The following is a 24,517-nucleotide window of genomic DNA, read 5'->3' on the forward strand; positions in this document are numbered from 1 at the left end:
TTCTCCAGCCTGCTGAATGGCAGTGAAAGCATAACACCAGGAGATGGTGAACCGGATTCCCTAATCGATGACGAGGGAGCGGACATTCCATTGCCCGACCATCAAGAAATTCGAATAGCAATTACCAGTCTGAAGAACAACGGCGGGGCCGAAGAATTACCGGCCGGGCTATTCAAGTACTGCGGCGAAGAACTGATAAGGAGCATGCATCAGCTTCTTTACAGAAGAAAGCATGCCCGACGATTGAATTTAAAGTTGCTCTGCTCAATCCACAAAACGAGTGACCTTTCAATCTTCACCAACTAGGGTAGGATAAGCCTCAACACCGCACATACGGTTCTATAGAGCGTACTGTGTGAAAAATTAAAGCCCATCATCCTTATCAGTCTGGCTTTAGGCCTGGAAAAACAACAACTGACCAGAAAAGACTCGTAAAAGAGGATCGATACACACCACCTCTTCGTCGATTTCAAAGCTGCTGCCCTTATGCCTTTATATCTGTATCAGGATACATATACATATACTTATAGTTGACCAAGGCTTTAAAAAAAACTTCAAAGTTCTCTGAAAACGACTTCTGCCGAAGGTATTCTGCACCAACATTCAACATTACAAGATTTTACGACAAAAAGTAACACAACATTGTCTTGCATGTTGTAAAACTTTCGTTGCGGACCATCTTTAACGGACATCAGTAAAACGCATGAGTAACCAAATCATCGTAAAATGGCATATCACTCAGGCTGCTTAAAGATAAACAACTATAAAAAAGTGTATGGAATTCTACTTTTGTGTGGCTCCTTGAGTGACCCACAGTAATTTTATACTCTCTTATAAAAACTGGTTAAAAGCAAAAAACCCAAAGAAGTTAGCAGATTTATCAGCTGTCGCTGCCAGATGCCTCCTCCCCGATTACTTGGCTGAAGATTGCACTTGTAGGGTGACAAGAGCAGACGTCGCCAGCAGATTTTAGCCGCTTGGCTTGACATACTATATTTAGTACCCGTAAAAAGTGAGTGAGGCTGCAGCTCGCACGTGTGTGTGAGAAGATGTTGGCGACAGCTGAGAAAGAGTGGTCATAAAATGCACGCGTCAAATGTCCCTGTAACACCGTAATAAAGAACACCACCACTGCAGTTGCAACCTTGCCGTCGCGCCCATTCTCGGCCGGCTGCACGTCCGCCTCCTACACACTTGTCCTGCCGTCTACAGCCTACCACAAATTCATATTCGTTAACCCACTTTCGGTGCACGTAAATAACTTCAAGTACCGCATAAATATATACTTTAGGGAAGCGGTTTTGCCAACGCAGTCCGAGGTCTGGCGTCTTGCATCTGATGCTGAGTCCACTTCAGGTTTTTTTTTGAGGTTGACGTTCACAAACACTCACGCGTTGAACAGTAATGAGGCATATGCAAAGAAGGCTGTGTAAGGGTGTGCAGGTTTCAGGATAAATTAAGTAGGTGAAATGCGAAAGTAGCGAGCAAAGTCAAAGCAAAAAACACAACAACAAATATCAATGTAATTGTGTGTTGTAAATTGATATTATCGGTGGCGAAAAAGTGATGTCTCAAGTTACAAGATTGCAAAGTTTTTCAAAATTTATACTCATTGAAGGTGTAAAGCCGCTGAAGAGCCTGGGCTTTCCCTGCACTTTCTTCGCAAATATTGAAAGAAAAGTGCAGCACTGACAGTGAAACTGCGAAACGTTCAATTTTACAGTTGCACAAAATATATAAGCTGCTATAAAAACAATAACAATTTATGCAATTGCCCTTTAAATTAAATGCAAATTGAGTTTATTGTTTCCTTGATTATTACTGCACTTTGAAATTCTCCATTGAATAAAATGTGAATACGAGGGCCGATCGATAAGTCTCTACATATGTACCAAAAGCTCCGTCATGATCGGGAAAGACTTTTTACTCCTGGAGAAAAGAATTCGAGTCGGAAATTGAGAAGCGAAGTCCTCTCTCGACGAACAAAAACAAAGAGTTTCTACAAGTCACTTATCCCCCGTCCTGCTATATGGTGCAGAGGCACGAACGATGACAACATCTGATGAGTCGGCGTTACGAGTTTTCGAGAGAAAGATTCTACGGAACATTTACGATCCTTTGCGAATTGGCAACGGCGAATAACGCAGTCGATGGAAGGATGGGCTGTATGAGAACTACGACGACATTGACGTAGTTCAACGAATTAAGAGACAGAGGCTAAGCTGGCTAGGCCATGGCGTCGGAAAGGATGAAAACACTCAAGATCTGAGAATATTCGACGCAGTACCCGCCGGAGGGTAGCAGAGAAAGAGGAAGACCTCCACTCCGCTGGAAAGACCAGGTGGAGAAGAACCTTGCAATTCCAATTGGTGCCAAACAGCGAAAAGGAAGTACGACTGGCGCTACAAGCCTTAGAACTAACGAAACAATCAATTTAATGAATGAAGCTTTTGGTGGGCGCGTCTTGAGCTTATGACGTAACCTCCAAGATCGAGCGATTTAATACCGCTGAACTATCTTTTGTGGGGGTTAATACTTAGAGCATGATTGACATAAAGCTCACTAAAAGCTTTTAAATCTCAGGGTTGCAATTAGGTCTACAACTATGTATGTATACTCTTGTGGTTTGCAAAGAGCTGTCGAAACTTGATTCTAATTCAATTGATTCAACATTCCGAACATGTATTTTGATTAAAGCTTATGGTGGGAATGACAAAAATGGTTTGCAAGATTTAAAAGTAGTGATATTAGCTTGGCAGGCGAAGAATGTCCTGGGCGACTAAAAAAGTTTGAAGATAAGAAACTGGAAGCATTACTCGGCAAAAAATGTTTCCAAACACAAGAAGAGCTTAAACAAGCAAAATTGCCGGGACATTTGCATTTGGGACGAATTGCAACCTAAAGAGATTTGAGAGCTGCCTTTTCATCTAGAAAAAACAACGATTTGGTGTGGTTTGTGGTCCGGTGGGATCATCAATCCAAATTTCGTAACCGTCAATACCGACCGTTATCGCACATAATAATCAACTATTTGATGGCTGAAATTGAAGCTCGTGATCTCGGCGACATTTGGTTTCAACAAGATGGCGTCACTTCCCACAGATCGTATAAATCAATACATTTATTGAGAGAACACTTCGGTGAGCAGATAATTTCACCTTTTGGGCCGGTAGATTGGCCACCAAGATCGTGTGATATCACAAAGTTAGACTTTTTCCTGTGAGGATGTGTAAAGTCTAAAGTATATGCGGACAATTCCCGCTTCGATTCAGGCCTTGGAGTATAACATCACTCGAGTCATTCGCCGTTACCAGTCGAAATGCTCGAACGAGTCAACGAAAATTGGACTCAACGGATGGACGATCTGAGACGTAGCCGTGACCAACATTTTAGAGATATTCAAAAAATAAATGCCGAAGATTGTTCTTTCGAATGATAATAAGCATTCCCCATTAAATTTGAAGTTTCTGTATTTTTTCTTTAAAAAAAAGTGGGGAACCTCGAAATGGATCACCTTTTAATTTGAGGAATGCTGTCGAATATCAACCAGACATAGAACATAGAGTTTTCCAATTACGTAGACCCGACTCTCTTAGGAACGGAAACAATTTTTGTAATTACTTAGTTTCATTACATTTGTAGCTACATATGAGATATGTATGTATGGCTTAGCGAAGGTGGTTCCTCTTTATAGACTCTCCAACCTTACTAAGGTTACTAATTCTATGAATTGTACAGTGACAGGTTGAAACTTTTATGACAGGCCGTTAAAAACTTAGCGATAACGGTCGCTTTGTTATGAGCACATTAAATTGGGTTAAATATATTTCAGTGAAGTTAAAGCTTATATAGTTTATGCAAGTGCAAAAAAGCTCGTCAAAAGGAAATGTATTATTTCAAATCAGGAAATTTCATTTAAATGTTAATGAGCATAAACAGTTTTAAGGAAAAAAACCTAATTATTGAACTATTGAATGAGTAATAAAATATACATAAACACGTATTCAACAATAGCTAAACAAAACTTTATGCCTTTGAAGTTTTTCACACATGCTTCACTTCATCAGCAATCGAAAAAGTAACCCCGTGGCACACATATTTATTATAAGTAGTATATTTATGTGACTCTATACAATAACAACAATAAAATAACAGAAATATGAAATCAGTAAAATGATAAAAATTACACCGTACGATACTTAAAAAGCTCGTAGAGCTGCAAAAGTGACTGATCCCGCAGCTTTGTGCCTTTTGAGGCACATTTAAAGGCAACAGTAATTTCATTTTATTTTATTTACGATTCTACGTAAGGTCCAATAATGAAATGAAATTATTAAAAAAAAAAAACAGAAGTATGCAAGTGTCACTGAAATTCAGGGGCGGTCAGTAGCTAAATGACGAAGTGTGCGTGAGCGTGTCGTGATGCCTTCAAATTGTGTAATTAGGTTGATTAAACTTTTCAAGTGCCTAAATATGCATAGTTGTACGCGTGTGCGTGAGTGATTGATTTTTTGTAGTTTGCGAAAATCGCACAGCAATAGCAAATTATTTTGCATATCATATAAAAAGTGTTACAGAATGCCAGAAGACGAGATATAGAGCAAACAGCTGATGAAATAATGGAAGTCAGACTAAACATATTTTTTATACTTTCACCGTTTTCTATTTATTAAGATACTGATAAGATAATTTTCCCATTATTTTAAACACATATTATATTTCTACATATTTAGATAAAAGAAAAAAATATTAAAAATATTTAATCAAAAAAAAATTTAAAATTAATCAAAAAAAATTTAATAATTTAAAATAGTAAAAATTCGAGTTTTCGCATTTATTTTCAAAACTTCAAACGAATTTTATATTTTTATATGCGTTTGTTGTTACGCTTGTGCAAACATTAATACATGGCAATTCATTGTGCTTGAGATGCTTGCGGCTATATAAATGATTGCATACATTTAGGCATGAAAATACAGCGAGTCGGTGACATAGCGAAAGCTCACTGTGTAGTGCTGTCGTACGAAAACAATTTGAAAGCTTTTTACAGAAAAAATCTTTTGTCAGAGAATGTTTAATTATTTTTATTCTCCTACACTTTTACAGATTTTTTATCTGCTTCTGTGGCTTAAGCCAGAGCCACAAAATATATAGCTACATACATATGTACATATATGTATATTGTATTAAAAATACATAAAAGACGATATGAAAAACTTCTCTATAGGAATATAGGAATTAAAACACCAAACTTGCTTGCAAACTTTTTCAACTTAATTTAAATTTCCTCTTTATAAAAAAAGACTATTTATAAACTACTTACGGTTCTGCTTCTATGGATTTTAATTTGGCAACATAATTCGAAGGTATATAGCCCTCTTGACGGGATTTCTTGCTGCGTGCGAGCCACCAGTCGCCCTGAAAGAATAGAAGGAAATACGATATAAGTTAAGTTAGTATAAAAAAGTGTTCGAAAATAAAATAGAAAGCACCAAGAAAATAATATACAGTATTAATGTTACTCTTCTACATTTTTGTTATTTATTATTATTATTATTATTATTATTGTTATTATTATTATTATTATTATTATTATTATTATTATTATTATTTTTTTTTTTATTGATAAAAATTAGTAACTAAATATTTTTTTATTACAAACTACATTATTTTACATATTTAACAAAAAAAATGTAGCACCTCCAAAGAGGTGTGTCATTTCAATTCACATGAGTTTCATCATTGTTTTTTTGTTTTTGTTATTTGAGCAGCTCTTATAAATGGTGAGTTTAGGTGAGGTCTTTGACCTAACCTATCTGAACGACCTCACCCATTCACTGCTAGGAGCCTAACACTCTCTCCTGTTACATCCAAAGTGGCTATATTCAAAAACTAGGAGAGGAGTGCAGACTAGATCTTGATCAAAATTCCGACAGTAAACAACACCAAAATGTTGGGCTGTTCGCATGCAACTGTTATTACTACGAAAGTCAAAAGAATCTCAAGTCACTAGCCGGCAGAAACTGGCTGTAGAAGAGATAAATAGACGTTGTTGGTAAATTATAAGGCAGCGGCCGGTCGGGGGTAAATTATAACTGGAAGAAAAACGACAACAGAAGAATATCTAGACCAGCCAGGGGCGGCCATGGGATATCTCCTGATGTCTCTTGATTTCCCCTTAAAACATCTCCGCAACGAGGATTGAGGAGCATAGTGAGCCGTTGCTTCTGGACGCTTTCAAAGGAATCATTGTTGAAAACATTCACAATGGAACTATGAACATCTTCATTCGTTCATTACTTCCCTCCTGTTCATGGCGTCTTTGAAGCCCATATATCACCTATTGTAGAACAAGAGGTCGAGTAGTCTCATGACATCAGAGTGACCATTTCACAACTTTATTCTAGATTCTGCAATGGCCTAAAATCCGATCCACTCCTTATGTAGTGGTGGCACAGCAAGAGAGTGATGGAAATGTCGAATAGAACACGCCGTCTGTTGTATATCTTGTAGAATACTGTCCGTATTTTTGGAGGGGTGTTTCTATATTCGTAATTAGCTGTATTTGTGTTTAGTGCGAAAACATTAAGAAGAATATGCAAGCGTATCGGGTCAATGACATTCAGTTAACGTCAAAAGGTATACTGAAGTTTCGTCATCCACGTCATGACAATTTAAAGCGACAATACCGTCGTTGGCCGTTTGGAAACTAACTTCTGAATTGTCGTTTGAGAGGTTAGATCAGTCTGGGATTAAACAAACAAATTGACAATTTTTGGCTTGTAGTACATTTAGGGCCCTAAAACTATTATTGTTATAACAGAGTACTGAAAACATGTTTCCCTCTCTTGAAACCGATGTAGCGTCGGATCGAGACTGCAGTTTTAAAATCGGTTGTTGTTGTAACGGTTACCTAATCCCGTTAGGATGGTAAGGATTAGATAAGTTGTCATCGAGGTCATCCAACGGTAGGCACAGGAAACGTGCTGTTCCGACAGGCTCGGATCATAGTCCTTAGGGACGTCAGATGAGTAGAGTTAGCAGGACATGCAAATAGGTGGTTAGTGTTATGCGGGGACTAGTTGCACGCTGGATATATGTTTGATATGTCGATTCGGGATAAGAAGGACTTTAACCTGCTACAGTATCCAAAGCGAAGCTGCGCAAGGGTCACACTCGTTTCTCGCGGCAAATTGAGCTCTTCGTCTGCAATGGGTGGTGGTTTACTAGAAACTGCTTGGAGAAGAGCTCATTATGGCATACATTAAGAGACATCTTGTAGTTATGTCGTAGCATATCTGTAGCTTTCTTGTCTGCGTTTCATCACATCCAGGCGACCATATTGGTTCGGCGTATTTAAGGACCGTCCGGGAATCCGTGAATATGGTCGCTGTGAGTTTAGTGAGGGAGAGTGTTAAGTTCCGTGCAGTGGTGTAGCAAGAAAGATTGGAGAGATACGTTTACGTTAGAGCACATGCCATCGATTCCATTGCGATTTTGAAATTGGTCTATGGCGACTCTCGGATATTATCGCACATTACTATTCGCTTGAAATTTTAACTATTTTTGGTTATTTTTGCAACTTTTTATTACAAATTTACTGTTTATATGTATTATAAGTTGAAAAATTTAAATATTTCTTAAAAGTTCGCCATTTTGAGAAAATACTTTGTCAAGCTAGTAACGTACTACAAGCTACACTATGAAATATTAAGAAGGTTATAATCACTTTCTTTAATTCAGGTAGCACAATAAAAGAAATAAGTGAAATAGTGGCCATTTTGAGCGAAAAGGTCAAGATATTATTTTTATATAATCAAAAACAACCCAAAGACTGAAATTCTTATTCTTTTTCATTTCTCCCAGAATAAATCATCAAAATCATACAATTTTTTAGCGTAAGACTGTCCCAACCCCTTATGTTGCAAATAACTCACACGACTATACTTACGCGATAATAAATACAAATATTGCGCATAAGCTTTGAAAACGTTTCGCACTTTATTTGCAGAATTATAATAAAAAAATGAGATCGTTTTCTCTGTCTAAGGGTCAATCCGTGTTGCTATGTTATCAAAAAATGAGTGAATAATGCAAATTAAAAGTAAATATTTTTAAAGTCGTATGAGTCATTAGACAAATCAAATTATATGACGATAAGAATCTTTAAATAACATGAATACTCGTATAAACAAATTCAAATATTTACTTATAATTGACTAAGTACACGCTAACTGTGTTTTAAACACCAGATGCCAGTATAAAAAATTAATTCTTATAATAAAAAATAAAAGCAACTAAGTGGTCAAGCAAGCCGGCAAAACAAGATATGCAAATAAAAAATTATAACAACAAGAAAAAAAGACAAGGCAAAGTAAAAGCAGCGCCAAGTGTGCACCTATCATGCCTCGCAAATTTAGGTTAGCTGCAAAAGCAAATAAACAGAACCTTAATCAAATCACAACCGAACAACAAGCGAACGCGACGCGTTGGCAGCGAAGTTTCACGTTCATTTCTAGTGCGCACGAACGTGCATAAAATGCCAACAACAGTAATATTAATCTATTAGTATATAAAAAATAGTAATTTATGAAAATGTTTTAGACATTTAGTACAAAAATTCGGCTTTAGCCACAGCTGGCAGATCAAAAATTGGATTTTTGCTACGACCGGGCATTTTTTGTAAGGCAACCACGAAAATTATTTGTTGCTATTTATTTGTAACGGCAATTTATGGCATTTTTTACAGGTGTAACGAAATGTGTGCAATATTGAACTCACACACGCGATTTGGTGCTTCAGTTGTTGGCGGGAACGCTGGTGCATTTCGAGTATGTTTATTTTAATTTATTTAGAAATATGAAAATAGTTAGAAAGCTGTTACTATGGAGAATTATAGTATAAAAGGTTTATTAACCGATTAAAGACATATCTACTTGACAGGCGGGCTGAAAAGTTATGAAAAGTTTATTCACTTGTATAATTGAATCATGAGTCTTGTACTTAGACAAGCATAATTTTTACAGCTCCTATTATCATCTAAAACAGAAATTAGAAAAAAAAAGTTAAAAAAAAATATTAAAAAAAATATATATATACATATATAATAAAAATAAATTTTTAATATACAAAAAAAAAAAAATTAAATAAAATAAAATAAAAATATATACATATGTATATATATATTTATATATGTACTTATAAAACTTTCACTTATAAAAATAAAAAGTTTACATACAAGAACTTGATTTGATCCTTCAATTTGCATTTACGTTCGGGATTGCTGCAATGTGGCAACTCACAACTTTATTGTTAAGTTTGACAACTTTGATGTTTTACATACTCAGAATGTTTTGACATACGAGCGCTATTTGTGTTGTTTATAGTGACTTAAAATATTCTTCTTGACCAAAAAATGGAATTAAGTTGAGAACATTTTCACGCGTTTATTTTTTACATTTTTCAACGAGGATTAAATCCGCAACAGTTATATATTATACATATATTATTAACTTAATTAAATGTTTGACGATGAAACTCCACCAAGAAACAGTGTTTATTGACAGTATTGAGAATTCAATCGAGGCCATAGATCACTCAAAGACGAATTTCGTGAGAATCGTCCCAAATCAATTATTGTTCCGGAAACTATTGATGCTGTGCGCAATCTGATATTGCAAGGTCGTCATGTGACCCATTGTGAGATTGAGACAACAATAGGCATTAGTGGGACCAGCATACATTCATAATATTATTGAACATTTGATTGTACAAAAATTTGTACACGCTAGATCCAACACAATTTGCCAATTACTCAAACAAAGGCTCGTGTCGATTGGTCAAATGTAGCGGTAGCGGTGATGACAGGTTACAGGGAAACAGTAGTCGACTGTATGGTAAATTCTGAGCGGTACACAACCTTCTTTGTGCCAGTTGTCTTTCAAGTAGTCAAGAAAACCAACGGATCACCCTTCACCACGACGATGCGAGCTCTCACGTAGAGACTGAAATTTGAAGAGTCATCCGAAAGTAGAAAATAAACTTTTACAAGGTCTGTCGCAAAAGAAACAGGATTGTTAAAAAAAGCAACAAAAAATTAATATTTTCCAAAAGTTATATTTTTTTATTCAAAGTAGTTTTCTTTGTGCCTTGATACAGCGCTTAGCCCGGTCAGGTAGCACTTCAAATGAGTGTTTAAGGTCATTTTTCGGAATGCTTTTGAGAATATCGGTCGTCGCCTTTTGGATAGCTGAAATGTCCTGAAACCAGTGTCCTTTCATGGGCAAATGAAGTCTTTCAAATAGGTAAAAATCACAGGGTACCAGATCAGGTGAGTAGGGTGAGTGATTAATGGTTAATATGGAGTTTTTTGTCAAAAAATCAGTGACAAGTGTCGACCGATGACACGGCGCATTATCGTGCAACAGGCGCCAGGACCCTGCCTCACGGTATTGTGGTCGAGCACGACGAATGCGTGACAAAAGACGCTTCATAACACCAAGATAAAACACAGCATTAATCGTTTGGCCAGGTGGGACGAACTCTTGGTGTACAATACTCTCGGAATCGTAAAAACAAATCAGCACTGTCTTTATTTTTGACTTCTGAAGACGACCGACTTCTGATCGTCACAGAGGTCCTCACGACCTTCTTGGAATCGCTTAAACCATTCATGCAAATGACTACGGGATAGGCACTGATCACCATAAGCTTTTTTCATCATTTGCAAAGTTTCAGTAAACGTTTTCCCAAGTTTAAAACAAAATTTGATATTTGCTCTTTGCATTTTACGACCGATGACCAAAAGTTGCTGCCACTTTTTGATCGATAACATGGATTGTAGTTATCCAATTGTCTTAAAATTTTTACGAAATGTCAACAAGAGATCAAACTTTTTATTTCATATACCCACCGATAGGTGGCGCCACCAGAAACAGTTATATTTAAAAAGTTCTGTTTCTTTTGCGACAGACCTTGTTGTAAGAAATCAACGTTTGTCCATACCTGAAAGACGGTTGATGCGACCAGAATGCATGTTTCGGAGATACAGAGTGTCAAAATTTAGATTGAGAATATTTTGAGAAAAACAACATAAAGCGATTTTCGATAATTAATATTTGGTTTGTTTTCCAATTCCGAAAAAAATTAAATGCAACCCCCTTATAGCAGATACATATATTATATGCTACAGTGCTACAAAAGAAAAATCATTCAGGAACTTGATTTGATTGTTCAGTTTGTATGGCAAACAAGGCGATGCAATGAATTGAACCTCGAATTTCTTCCACATACCAAATACCATGTGGAGCTTTGAAAAAATTTGCGACTGATGTGTTAAGAGGTCTGTGGGGTATTTGAGGCGTCCTGATAACGAATTTGAGTTCAAAAATGTTTCATCAAGCACAGCTATTTTTGTCATTTTAGTAAATGGTGGTGGTTTGACCCCTACACCCCTTGACTACAACACAAAAGATCCTACGTTTTAGGAAATTTTTATTAACATTTTCGGTTTAGCAAGAAACAGCCTCTGACATAAGACGCAAAATGACTTTAAACTAATTAATCATTGTTTTGAAGGAAATTCATAATTCAATGAATTGGGAATTTATAATGCAGTTAAGAGATCCCATGCTGCAAGCAGTAAGCTCTGACAGTGCAACAGTTAACTTTTGGAACTCCAACGAAGTAAACCAGCAAGACAAACTAATTATTTCTATTAATTAATACGCCATTATTCACTTTAAGCTGTCAAAATTACATATTAAACGCAGCAAAAGTTACAACTGGAGCAATGACCAGCAGACGACAGACTTTGTGAGCCAAAATGGGTGTGCCTCCACAAGAGCTTGGGGCTACAAAGTAACAAGCTTATCTGCGACTACGCATTTAGTGACTGCTTGGATAACGAACTTGGAAGTAACGTTACGAGTATATTTATACGAAAAGAAAAAGAAGTGAAATCAAACGCAGCTGCACCAAAGCAAACTTGTCAGAGTTTTGTAGCATTTTACTACGAACAAATTTACAAACTTTTGCGATTTTCCTCCGCTCACAAGATAGTCCAAACTGGCTGCATACTTCACTATGCCCGACAAAGTGCAGTTTAAGCTCGACACTTACATACGTATATATGTACATACATACATACATGTGTATAATACATATATGTATGTATATATTGTAATATAGTAAACTATAGTAGAAATATACGAAGCGGAAGTAATGAAGCAAAAACATAATACATGAAGGAAGATGTAAAGAAAACGAAAAGGAAGCAAGTGTATATATTTTAAAACGAGCAGGAGTAACATAAAACCGAAGCCACTAACTACTTAAAGCATTATATTTATTTCCAATTTAAGATAGTTTATTATTGAAAAATAGGTTTGTTTTGGAGCTATTTTGCTGGCGAGAATTATTTCCTCTTCATTAGTTTTTGATTCCTTCTTTCTTTTACTGAAATTACATAACCTAATTTCAATAGATTTTTTTTAATTTTATTAGTTACTTTTTTGAGCCTAATATGCGTTACTCTGATCCCCTGAAATCATCTCGAAGAATGCTCTGATAGTACAATCTACATATTCCCTAGGTAAGTGATCCGAAACTGCTTTTGATGATTCTTATTCCTGAAGAGATCTCGAGTCTTTAAAGTTCCAAAAATCTGATCGAAATGGGAAAGTTATTATTATTATTTTACGTGAAAGCATATTGTATAAATGCAAAGACAGGACTAATACAATGAAATTCAAAAGCTCTGATACAATGACAGTCCTGAAGTTCTAAAACTAAAAGGCAAATACAAGGAAATTTTTTTAGTGCCACATTTTCTTACAACATAGTTTAGTTTCCGCTACAAATAACGGTAACGGCGAACAAAAAATATGTATCGAATGGGATAGATAATACAAAATACATACTTACATCATAAGGAAGGAGAAGAGATACTAGATATTATAACGGGTGATCCAAGTTTAGATACTTTCTTCGACCTCGACCTTCCCAACCGACATGGCTTCGCTCTGTGCACTCATGAAAAGTTCCAATGAGATCCGACGTTTTCGAGCCAAATTTTGTTCAGCGATGAGGCTCAAGTCTGGCTCATTGGGTATGTAAACAAACAAAATTGCCACATTTGGGACGAAGCGCAACATGAAGAGATTCAAGACCTGTCATTTCATTCAGGAAAATACACGGTTTGGTGTAGTTTCGAGACCGGTGGAATCATCGTATTTTCTTCAAAAATGATGCCGGTGAAAATGTTACCGTCAATGGCGACCGTTATCGCGCCATGATAACCGACTACTTGATGCCTGAAATTGAAGCTCAGATCTCGGCGACATTTGGCTTTAACAAGACGGCGCCACTTCCCACACATCGCATCAATCAATGGATTTATTAAGAGAACCCTTCAGCGAGCAGATAATTTCACGTTTTGGGCTGGTCGATTGATCACAATCGTGTGATATTACAGAATTTTTCCTGTGGGGAAATGTAAAGTCTAAAGTTTATGCGGACAACCTCTATTCGATTCAGGCCTTGGAGCAAAACATCCCGCGTGCCAGTTAGAAATGCTCGAGTTATCGAAAATTGGACTGAACGGATGTACCCTCTGAGACTTGTCCGCGGGCAATATTTGGGCAGAGATAATCTTCAAAATATGATAATAAACTTTAACTTTGAATGGGGAATCAATTTGAAGTTCTGTGTGTTTCTTCTTAAAAAAAAGAAGGAAACCTCGGATACAGTATATCCTTATTTATAGGTAGGATCTTTTCATTCTGTTGAGATCCCCTCCAACGCGAGTACTTAATGTAAAACCGCACACTACATTTCAAACCGGCAAATATTTCCTTTTCTATTTGTATTTTGTTTTACTAACTATGCAAAAGCAAATCGAAAATGTTTTATTGAATATTGCTTGCTTTTTATTCCGTCTGCATAACGCTTGAGGCTAGCCGCCAACGCCAACAAACTATTCACTACAACAACTACAACTAAATATGGTTGGATTTGTGTATGTGTGTTTGTATCTATGCCTCTATATAGTCACGCGGCGACGGCGACGGCGAGCGTCAAACGGCTGTCCGTCTGAATTAGCAAATGAAAACCGCATACTTGAAGTTAGAAAAAAGCGAATAAAACAGCTTTACCTGCTGGCGCGTTATAAATTTGCAGTTACGCACATTTCAATTTCGCCATTTAGTGCCATTAAGCATTGTATTTGCATTAGAAGTGTGTAGCTACATTTATAGGCATATAAATTTCTAATATGTAGGCAAATATGTGCATGTGTGTGTGTGTAAGTCCGCGAGTTACATTCAGCGTCCAAATTCACCCGCGCGGCCACCCACTATTTGCCGCACGTTGTGTCTGATTGTCAGCGTCTCTTTTATGCGCGCATGTAAACACCACCGCACACACACACAAGAGCATGTCTCACATACAGAAATCTGTATGAACATTGAGTTCGTGCGGATGTAAATACGTAATCGCCTTTATTCGCATACATATCGACGCTATTCGTCACTTTATTTCAGGGAATTTGAGTTTTTCATTCGATTTTTGTTTCATTTCATTCGATTGCTTTTACCACATTCGCCTCTGAGTGTTTGCACCATCCGTTCGTTCGTTTGATTTTTATTTGGTAAGGTGGGGATTTTTATGCGTTGCTTTGCCTTTTGCCTTTGCCGCAATAAATCACTGTGGTTTCATGCGATTTTACGATTGTTATTGATACTTGTTGTTTTTATTGCATTTATACGCTTCTGTGAGCGTCGCAGCTATTATTTCCTTATTGTTGCTTTTCGTCTTTGGCCCGCTACGCACGCACTCAGACCCAAACACTTGTTGACAACAACAGCGGTGAAGAAAACGAAAACAAATAAAATGGAAAAATTGTTGCAGTTTTTCTTTAAGTTTTCTTTACCCACAAACTGAAACTGCTGCGGCAGATTTTGTATCACTTCTTTTCCACCAGGTCTATGCGTTTTACACGCTTCGCTCCATGCGCATTGCGTTGGCTACCATCGCCACCTACGCTGAGGGTCGTTGCATAGCACAGTGTACGATTTTTGACAGTTTGTGTTAAAAAACATGGTTACAAACTAGTTTTCATATAAAACTTCATGAAAAAATCTATAAAAAATAAAAATAATTTGATTTAATTCAAAAAAATTCTGCAAACTCTTAGTAGCTTTTTTGTAAAATATGTTCGGACGAAAGCATACCCAACCATTGAAATTTAAGTGTGCTCTGCCCAATTCACAAAAAGGAAGACCCCACAATCTGCGCCAACTACCGTAGGATAAGCCTCCTCAACATCGCGTATAAGGTTCTATCGAGCGTATTGTATGAAAGATTAAAGCCCACCATCAACAAACTGATTGGACCTTATCAGTGTGGCTTTAGACCTGGAAAATCAACAAACCAGATATTCACCATGCGCCAAATCTTGGAAAAGACCCGTGTGCTTTTGACAGCACAAAAAGGAGCTGTCTTTATGGCGTTATGTCTGAATTTGGTTTCACAAAGCCGCAAAACCAATACGACTGTGTAAACTGACGTGCAGCAATACCAAAAGCTCCGTCTTTAATCCTGGAGAAAACAATTCGCAAAACTAAATAGGGAAGGTGCTATCTTCTATAAGATTGTACACTTTACACTGCTATGCTATGGCACTTTATAGGTTTTCCTTTATGATGTTTTGTGGTCTGACCGATTACGACCATCTAAGAACTCCGAATTACTTTTTTGCCGAGACACATGTGTACTAAGTTAGATGAGCAAAACTATTGTACTCTGAGAGAGTATAAAAATATGTTATTGATATATAGTCTTAGTTTTTATTTGACGGCACATATATACTTTGGTTTTCCAATAAAAAAATAGGTAAGTTTTAGACGAAGGTTTTGTTTGTTAGCTGTTTTTGAGATTCAAGTTTTTAACGAACCAAATTTAAATTTAGGTCTTAACTTGAAAAAAAATTCTTCAGCAGAGATAAAGAGATGTCCAACTTCTCTCTCACTGGAAGTGAGAGAACAATTGCTAAACGTCAAAACCTCCTGAACTTTGACAGTTGATCGAGTTCAGGAGGTTTTGACGTTTAGCAATTGAAAACGAGCGATGGCCAGATTGAAATCTTACCAAAAAGATATGTAAACGGAGGGTTGCATCGTTCAAGACCACTTATAAAAAATGTAAAACAATGAAAATTAAATAAATTTGTGAAATTTGAAGATATTTGATGAAATGTTTTGTAATTTGAAGCATCATAGTATTATTTTCAATGGAAAATGATTAAAAACATTTAATGATGTAGAGCTAACAAGCTTAAATCCTTTTATTGGGTATTGAAAGGTCAAAAGTCAGTTGTTCTAATATACTTTAAAAAGATTTAAATAGTTTCTTCATATAATAAATAACCAATATGTATATAGTAATTTTTATTCATACTAAATGTTTGGTGTTTTAATTTAAATGCCCAAAAATTATTATTTTGTTCAATCTGGCCATAATGGAAAATGTTATAAAAAACGCTAATTTTGAGGCGCTCTCACACTGGAATGAGTTGGACATCCCTTTATTCCTGCTCTTCAGTCTCACCAAATCAATTGTAGTTGTTGGAAATACTGACACATTTATGCTGATAAGAAATTTATCTATCCGTCAGAAAAAGAGATGGTTAAATTACCTTTTTTAATAATTTTAATACAGAATAAATATTTATAGACTAATCGATTTTATACAACAATTTCTAAAACAAAACGATAGACTTAGGTCGCTGTCCAATTCTCATATACTATTTATCTAAACTAAAACAAAAAAGATATTTCTTTTATTGCATAAACCGAACACTGTGCGTCGGCGACATCATTTTCCACTTTTCCTCTTATTTCCCCTTATGTATGTAAATACAAGGTGTCCCTCTCTGGCATTCTTGTTTTTTATTTTGTGCCGTTTTGTTTGGCCAAGAGGGTCACTGAACGTGTATAATTATATTCTTCCATTAAAGAATATATAATGTGAACTTTTTGTTATTGAAATATCTTTCAGATCCAAGTATGAGATATCAGTGCCACCAGTGATGATAGTCCAATCATACACACATACCCACAGCCAAGCCACTAGAACTAGAAGAAACAGTTTATGGTACACACTTATATTCCTAAGCTCCGTTAAGATTTTCTGCTTAGATTACGAGCTCGGTGCCAAGCACTTTCAAATCAGTTCGGCGCTTTAGTAATTTGCTGGTTTTCACACTTTATTTTGCACGTTCTTCTCATGATAACTTACGACTACAGTGTTGAGTTCGAAATTAAGTGCCAATGAATACAAAAGACAACTAGGAGAAGGTGTGCGCAACGGTATTTTTATACAAAATTATGGAGTTATTAAAATGATTCAAATTCATCGTTACGAAGAGAATAATTTAGAGTTTCGTCTTCAGCTCAAGTGTGAGCCACCATATAAGTGCTTCTTTGATTGTGCACTTTTAAATTTGTTTTATTCTTTTCATTTAAGATTTTTAATTGGTGCTTGAATCTTTGCTCGTTGATGAGTTTCCCCTATTTTTGGGTTGGATCTTCATGTAAGGCAATAAAATGAATTTATTATAATTACCGAAGAACAGGTGTCACGAAAGCTTTCTGGTTCTAAAATACTCGATTTCGCGATGGCATAGGAAAAACATGTGTAGAAGCAGTTTCTTGTTTTCTTTAAAATTGGAAGTAATTTGTTTCCTTACTTCCAATTTTAAAGATTAGAATTAGTTAAAGAAAATCTGCCAACTTGGATCTGTTGAAAATTTTTCTCATAATTCGTACTATACGTATACCAGATAGACTTAGAGGTTTGCAGCAGGAAAGAATTCGAATTGAATCCATATAAGTAAGTATCCACGTATATTGCAGTCCATTTAGTATAAATTTCACAGCCGGCGAACAATTGTTTCATGAGATATAGCATTAGGAACAGGTAATTCGAGCACTTCATCCGTGTTCATTAACAAGCAGAGCAACTATTTCTAGGTGTTGGACAAAAGCCGTGCAAGCTAAATGAATATGGAATGTGATAAACGCAGAGGTCGTCCAAAAGACTGTTAAAGATGAAAATATCAATACAACTCACAAAATGAAATTGATGTTGTTGTAACGTGTACCTAATCCACGATAGTATGGTGAGGATTAGATTAATTGTCATCGAGGTCATCCAACAGTAGGCCAAGGAAACGTGCTATTTCGACGGGGTCGGACCATAGGGAGAAGAGTGTCAGATGTATAGGGTTAGCAAGACATGTAAGGAAGTGGTTAGTGTCATGCGGGGACTCATTGCACGCTGGACATATGTTTGATATGTCAGGGTCTATACTGGATAAGTAGGAGTTAACCTGCTACAGTATCCAGAACGAAGCTGCGCAAGGGTCACTCTCGATTCTCGCGGCAACTCGAGTCCTTCGTCTGCAATGGATGGTCGTTTTACTCCAAGTACGCCATTCACTGAGAGGGAGTCGGTGAAGGTGTTAATGGCTTCGCTGAGAATGGCGGTCAGTGCATGTCTAAAATTTGTTGCGTCTGAAGTCTGTTTTATGCCGTCGACGTAGTTGGGAAGGACCTCTTGATACTCCTAGGAGGCGGTTCAGCTTCAAGCAGATGACTGCAGGGATGATTTCTACGAAAGCAACTCAGCAGAAACTGCTTAGAAAGGAGTTTATTATGCTCATTAACTGGGAACATAAGGGCCTCACTGTGCAGGTGTTCGTTGGAAGACATCAAGAGGCATCCTGTCATAGTAGCTTCCTCGTCTGCGTTTCACTGCATCCAGGTGGTCATATTGGTTCGGCGTAGTTAAGGACCGGCCGGCCGATTTCCTTGCCAATAGACAACAACGTTGCTTTGTCTTTTCCCCTTTGTGCTGCCGGCTAGCGCTCGAGTGAGGAGTGAAGAACAAGCTGTAAAATTTCACAACTGAAATCTTAGGGTTATTGACATTCGGAATCATCGTTTTTAGTACAAGTGAAATTGATAGCTGACCGTGCTTCAAATCGATGTATACGATGGTAAAATTGCTTAAATTGTTTTTCGAAATTCCGCAGAATTCGGTTCCAAGTAACATTTTCGGATCTCAGATCTAAAAAATGCTTTTTGAAAAGAAATTTAGCTCAATAAAGAGGTAAGCAGCTTGCGGAGGTTTTGAGATCTGAATTTCTTTACGACAAAATTGGATAATAACCTATAGAGCTGTAACGAACAACAAAATTGTATTTTGAAAACAAAAATCAGACTACTATAACATATAGCTGACATACAAACTTACCAATCCAAAACCAATCCAAAACGCATTATTGTTCAAAGCAACGCTACAGTCTCAGAACATACTTGTAGTATACAGATGGGACCATTACAGTACCGTTTTATGACACGCGTTTATAATTCCTGTAGTAATCTACCATCCTGGTGCGATTTCAAAGCCAAAACGACAACATAATTTGAAACTTTCGATTTTTCCAAAAGAATATAAATTATGGTTATGTTATGACAAGAGAATACAAACAGAGTGACTTCCCAAACTCCCGACCAGCTACAGATGATGCCGGATCCGCACCAGCAGCGCTTATATCAATCAAGAAAAACATGTTATAGTGTTAAGGTCGTGTACAAAGAGCATGATTAGCAGATAGACACCAGACGAGTTTGCCATTATAAAAGAAAAGAATGGTCAGCGTCACAGACTAGAAGTGCGCCAGCCAGTTATTTCCGTTACCCACACGCATATTTAATTATAGAATATGCTACAAATACAGCAAATTAACGACAAAATCCAGCAAGACATTCACTATGCAGATTCTATAATAGCCGACCGACCACTTGTTTGAAATGCAAATAATGCCATAATAAAGAGCTATTAAAATATGGGCGCTACAACAGAATGGACAATTATCATAAGTGTTTATATGTATGTAAATAGCGCACTTTGCAATGAAATGACAATCAAGTGAGAATGTGTGTCCGTTGCAATTGAGAAACTGTCAAAGTCACACGAAACGTCAGGCGAATTAATGATTAGCCTGGAATTGAAGAACATTAACCTTCCAATGCGATATTCATTTTCGTCGTTATCGGACACGCCCAGAACAATAGTAAATGCGAATGAAAGATGAAAGAAATTGAAAAAGAATAAACAAGCAAACAATAGTGAGGAAGCTACGAAAATGGTGAAAAAATAAACGGTAAACAATGTGGGTTTACGAATGCTGCCACATGCGGCAGATAGTAACGATAAATATATTTAAATGTACGTACAAAAATATGTCTATGTCTACCAGGGTGAGCGGACCCGTTTTTACAATTTATTTAAAATAATTTTATATTAATATTTCAAACATATGTTGTTGCTCCCCAAATAGTTTGCTAGCTGCCAAGTGAGTTCTTTGCCGAATATATAGTAAATCGGCTGTCAGCGTTGTTTGTCATCTGTGTTTGTAGAAATATTATATTAGATTTATAACGGGTGATCCAAGTAGGGGTACTTTTTTCAATAGCCTTTTTTTGACAGATCACGCGAATCGACCTTCCATTGTGATATCATTTCGCTCTATGGGCTCTTGAAAGGTTCCAAGAAAATCCGATGATTACGAGCCAAATTTTGTTCAGCGATGAGAACACTTCGGTGAGCAGATAATTTTACGTTCTGGTCCGGTCGATTGGCCATCAAGATCGTGTGATATTACATTGTTAGACTTTTTCTTGTGAGGATATGGAAACTCAAAAATCATGCGAGCAACCACTGCACGCAGAACACATATTTGGCATGTCGGATCGATTCTGGATAGGTAGGAGTTTAACCTTCTACAACATTTAGAATGAAATTGCGCTAGGGTTAAACTTCAAGTACGCCACTCACTGAGAGGAAGTCGGCGAAGGTGTTAATGACTCCAATATGAATGGCGTTCAGTGCGTGTCTGAAGTTATTTGCATCCATCGTCGACGTTGTCAAGAAATGAGCTCTTGATGCTCCTAGAAGGCTGTTTCATTACAAGCAGACGACTGTAAGGGTGATTCCTGCGGAAGCATCTTAGCTGAAACTGTTGGGAGAGAAGTGCGTTGTACTCCTTAGCCGGAAGGTCAATTCTAGGAAGGTTACAGATCGACAAAGCGCTTTGAGCATATCACAAATTTTTTGAGACGTCTAATACTGGTACCGGTTTCGGCTATGTCTTCTGGATTGCCGAGGGTAAGATTACCGAAATTTTTCAGTCTCAGTCTTGCAGAGGCTGGACAACGGAGAAGAAAGTGCCGGGAGGTTACCAGCTCACCCTCCTCCGTACAACTAACGTCCGACAAGATTTTAAGCCTTACATAATGAATGCCTATTGGACAGTGGCTAGTAAGAACTAGTCCTTACTATGTATGTAGATGTTCTGGCATGTTTGAAGCTTCTTCGTTCGCGTTTCACTTGGTCCAGGCGACCGTATCGTGTTTTAAAGACTGAGCAATTCTTTAGATGGCTCCATCCATCATTCCGTCTTTTGACGGAAACGCAACAGCCCCGGGTTGGACTCAATGCCAGCGCGGATCAAGAGGAAATCATCACAAACTTATATCCACTTTAGATCGTCGAAATAATAGCTTTTGGCCGCATAAAAACCGAGTTAATTCCGACAACGTAGAACCGGTTGTTGAATGTACATTTTCCGTCTTAGGTTTTATTTAATTATAGCTAAGTCCCAGCGTTGGACCTACAAACGGTGGAGTCCGTGTACATTCGCTTCTTGTTAGCTTTGTTACAATCCGTCGGAGGAAATTTAGAAATCCTGTCAGAGGCTATAAAACATAATAATAAGTGATTAACGTGATGACTTGAGTAGATTTAGCCACGTCCGTATGTCTGTCCGTCTGTATTTCAACTTTTCACATATCGATCTGAAATTTTGCACACATCCTCTTCCCAAGAAATGGGTAGGCTCTGTCGGAGCCTACGGTCTCGAACCACTATAGCTGCCATACAAGCTGAATTATCAAAATCCCGTCGTTGTATGGAAAACTTGGTTAAGATGAGATATCTGCACTAAATTTGGCATGGATTATTGCACAAGCCAAAAGTACAATCTGCAAAGAAATTGTTTAGATCGGACCACCATAGCATATAACTGCCATACAAACTGACGTATCGAAATCAAGTTCTTGTATGGAGTCTTTTGTGTTTGTGGAGGGCATTATAGCTTCGATGCAACCGAACTTAAAGGCCTTTCTTTTAACTCTAGAGTGCTTTAGTCTTTTCGAACTGTTATTAGAAAAAAAATTTTATGCATAAAAAACAGCTGACTTCTGAATATACGTACATACATCCAATTTTGTTTAGCGACTACCCTAGTGGCATAATACAGAACTTCAACATGTCTACCGATATATACATGATACATACTATACAAAAATTGGCTAGTTATGAGCAATTGTGGCGCTAAGTAATTTATATACTACAGGCATACATACATACACATACATAAGTAGGTGTGCACTACCGAGTGACGTCTCCTTTGGCGGCTCGCCAATTGGGAAGGAGGCCAAAGTGCCACAACTGGGCGATGGCGGTGACGATGTCGACCGAAAAGCGCCAGCAGCGACAGACAGCTCTTACAAATTTTAAGTGTATTATTGTAGTAATATGATGCAATCAGTAATTGTTGAGAGAATAAAATGAAAAGTAATTTTTTGCATACAACAAGCACACATATACACACACATACAGATGTAAATGCGAGCGCTTTGCTCATTACATACTTTTAGTTTTTATTTCTCATTGCTGCTTTGCCTTCTGAATTTACACCACTTGCGATGTGAAGAAGTCGGAATGTGGTGGCAGGCGGGCAGACAAGCTGGCAGACAAAGAACAAAAACAAATGGAATAAGTTGAAGAGCCAAAGTGTTGGCCATTACTGTGGGTATTGTGCTGCCACAGACATTATTGCCACACTTGAGCATCCTTCAACTTTCAACAAGCGCTAAGGGGCCAGCAACAATGGCAAAGGTCAACTATGTACCATGTTTGTGTATGTGTGTGTGTGTATGCAATACGTAATTGCAGCAGATCAAGCGCATGTTATTAGTAATTAATTAGTAGCAATGAAGAGGGGGACGATACAAGCAGCAAAGACACACTCACTTAAATGCATTTCCAAGTAAATATATACATATATACATACATATATATATACTTATATAGCACAATTAAATGTCGAGTATTTTACAAGCATGAGTATATAATGATGGCCGTTTCCGGTGACGGTTAATTAATGGGAAAACAAAGTCGTAATGTTGTACAATGGCAGATACTCGTGGCATTCAGCAGCGGCAGCATCAGTGCATTTGGCGGCAATGTAATACTTCATGTTGCAATTGCTTTTATTGTTGTTCGTTGATGTCGCCATTATGTTCTTGTGACTTTTCAAATGCAGAATACGCATTTATTATTGTGATTCTTAACGCAGGCAATTAGTTACAGCTATGTTGGTAAAATTAGCAGTACGCGTAGGTAAGTTATTTTCTATACTAGCAAACTTCGATATAAAACAAACAGAAAAAAACGTTTACGAAGTTTAATACCCTACGGTTGCATTTCTTATAGCACAAAAGGGTATAAAAAGATCATTATATTTGTTTAGTCCGAGCCGTTTGTTTGACAGCTATATGCTATGTTGGTCCAACCTGAACAATATGTTCGGAGATAGTAGCGATGCCTTGGATAATAAACTATGTTAATTTTGAACTATGAGTTTGTATGGTAACTATATAGTAAAGTGGTCCGATCTGAAAAAAATTTTCGGAGATTATTGCATTGCTTTGGACATAAATCCATGCCAAATTTCATGAGGATATCTTGTTAATTAAAAAAGATTTCTATACAAGGACTGGATTTTGAACGTTCACTTGATATGACAGCTATATGCTATAGTGATTCAATCTGAAAAATTTAATCAGAAATTATAGCACTACTTTGGAAAATAATTCATGCAAAATTTCATGAAGATATCTCGTCAAATGAAAAAGCTTCCCATACAAGCTATTGACTCCGATCGTTCAGATTGTATGGCAGCTACATGCTATAGGTGTCCGATATTGGTGGTTCCGACAGATGAACAGCTTCTTTAGGAGAAAAGGACATGTGCCAAATTTCAGATCGATATCTCAAAAATTAAGGAACAAATACGCGTAAATACATATGTACACACAGACGATAACGGCTAAATCGACTCATCTCGTCATGCTGATCATTTATACATACATATGTATATTATATCCATATAGTATACACTGTTTTCTTCTAAATAATAAATAATTAACGCTTTACTGCTAATATTTTCACCACAGCTGTATTAACTTTCATACTTTTCCGTTTGTAAGCAAGCAAGCAGGCGCCTACACTGACAATTCTTTTCTACACATTTACTTTTTCAATTCTTCAACTTCTTCAATGCATTGTGTGTGCTGTCTGTTGGCTTTCATAATTCTCTAACTCAGCT

The sequence above is a fragment of the Bactrocera neohumeralis genome, chromosome 4 (genome assembly GCF_024586455.1).
Source record: "Bactrocera neohumeralis isolate Rockhampton chromosome 4, APGP_CSIRO_Bneo_wtdbg2-racon-allhic-juicebox.fasta_v2, whole genome shotgun sequence".
Taxonomy (NCBI): domain Eukaryota; kingdom Metazoa; phylum Arthropoda; class Insecta; order Diptera; family Tephritidae; genus Bactrocera; species Bactrocera neohumeralis.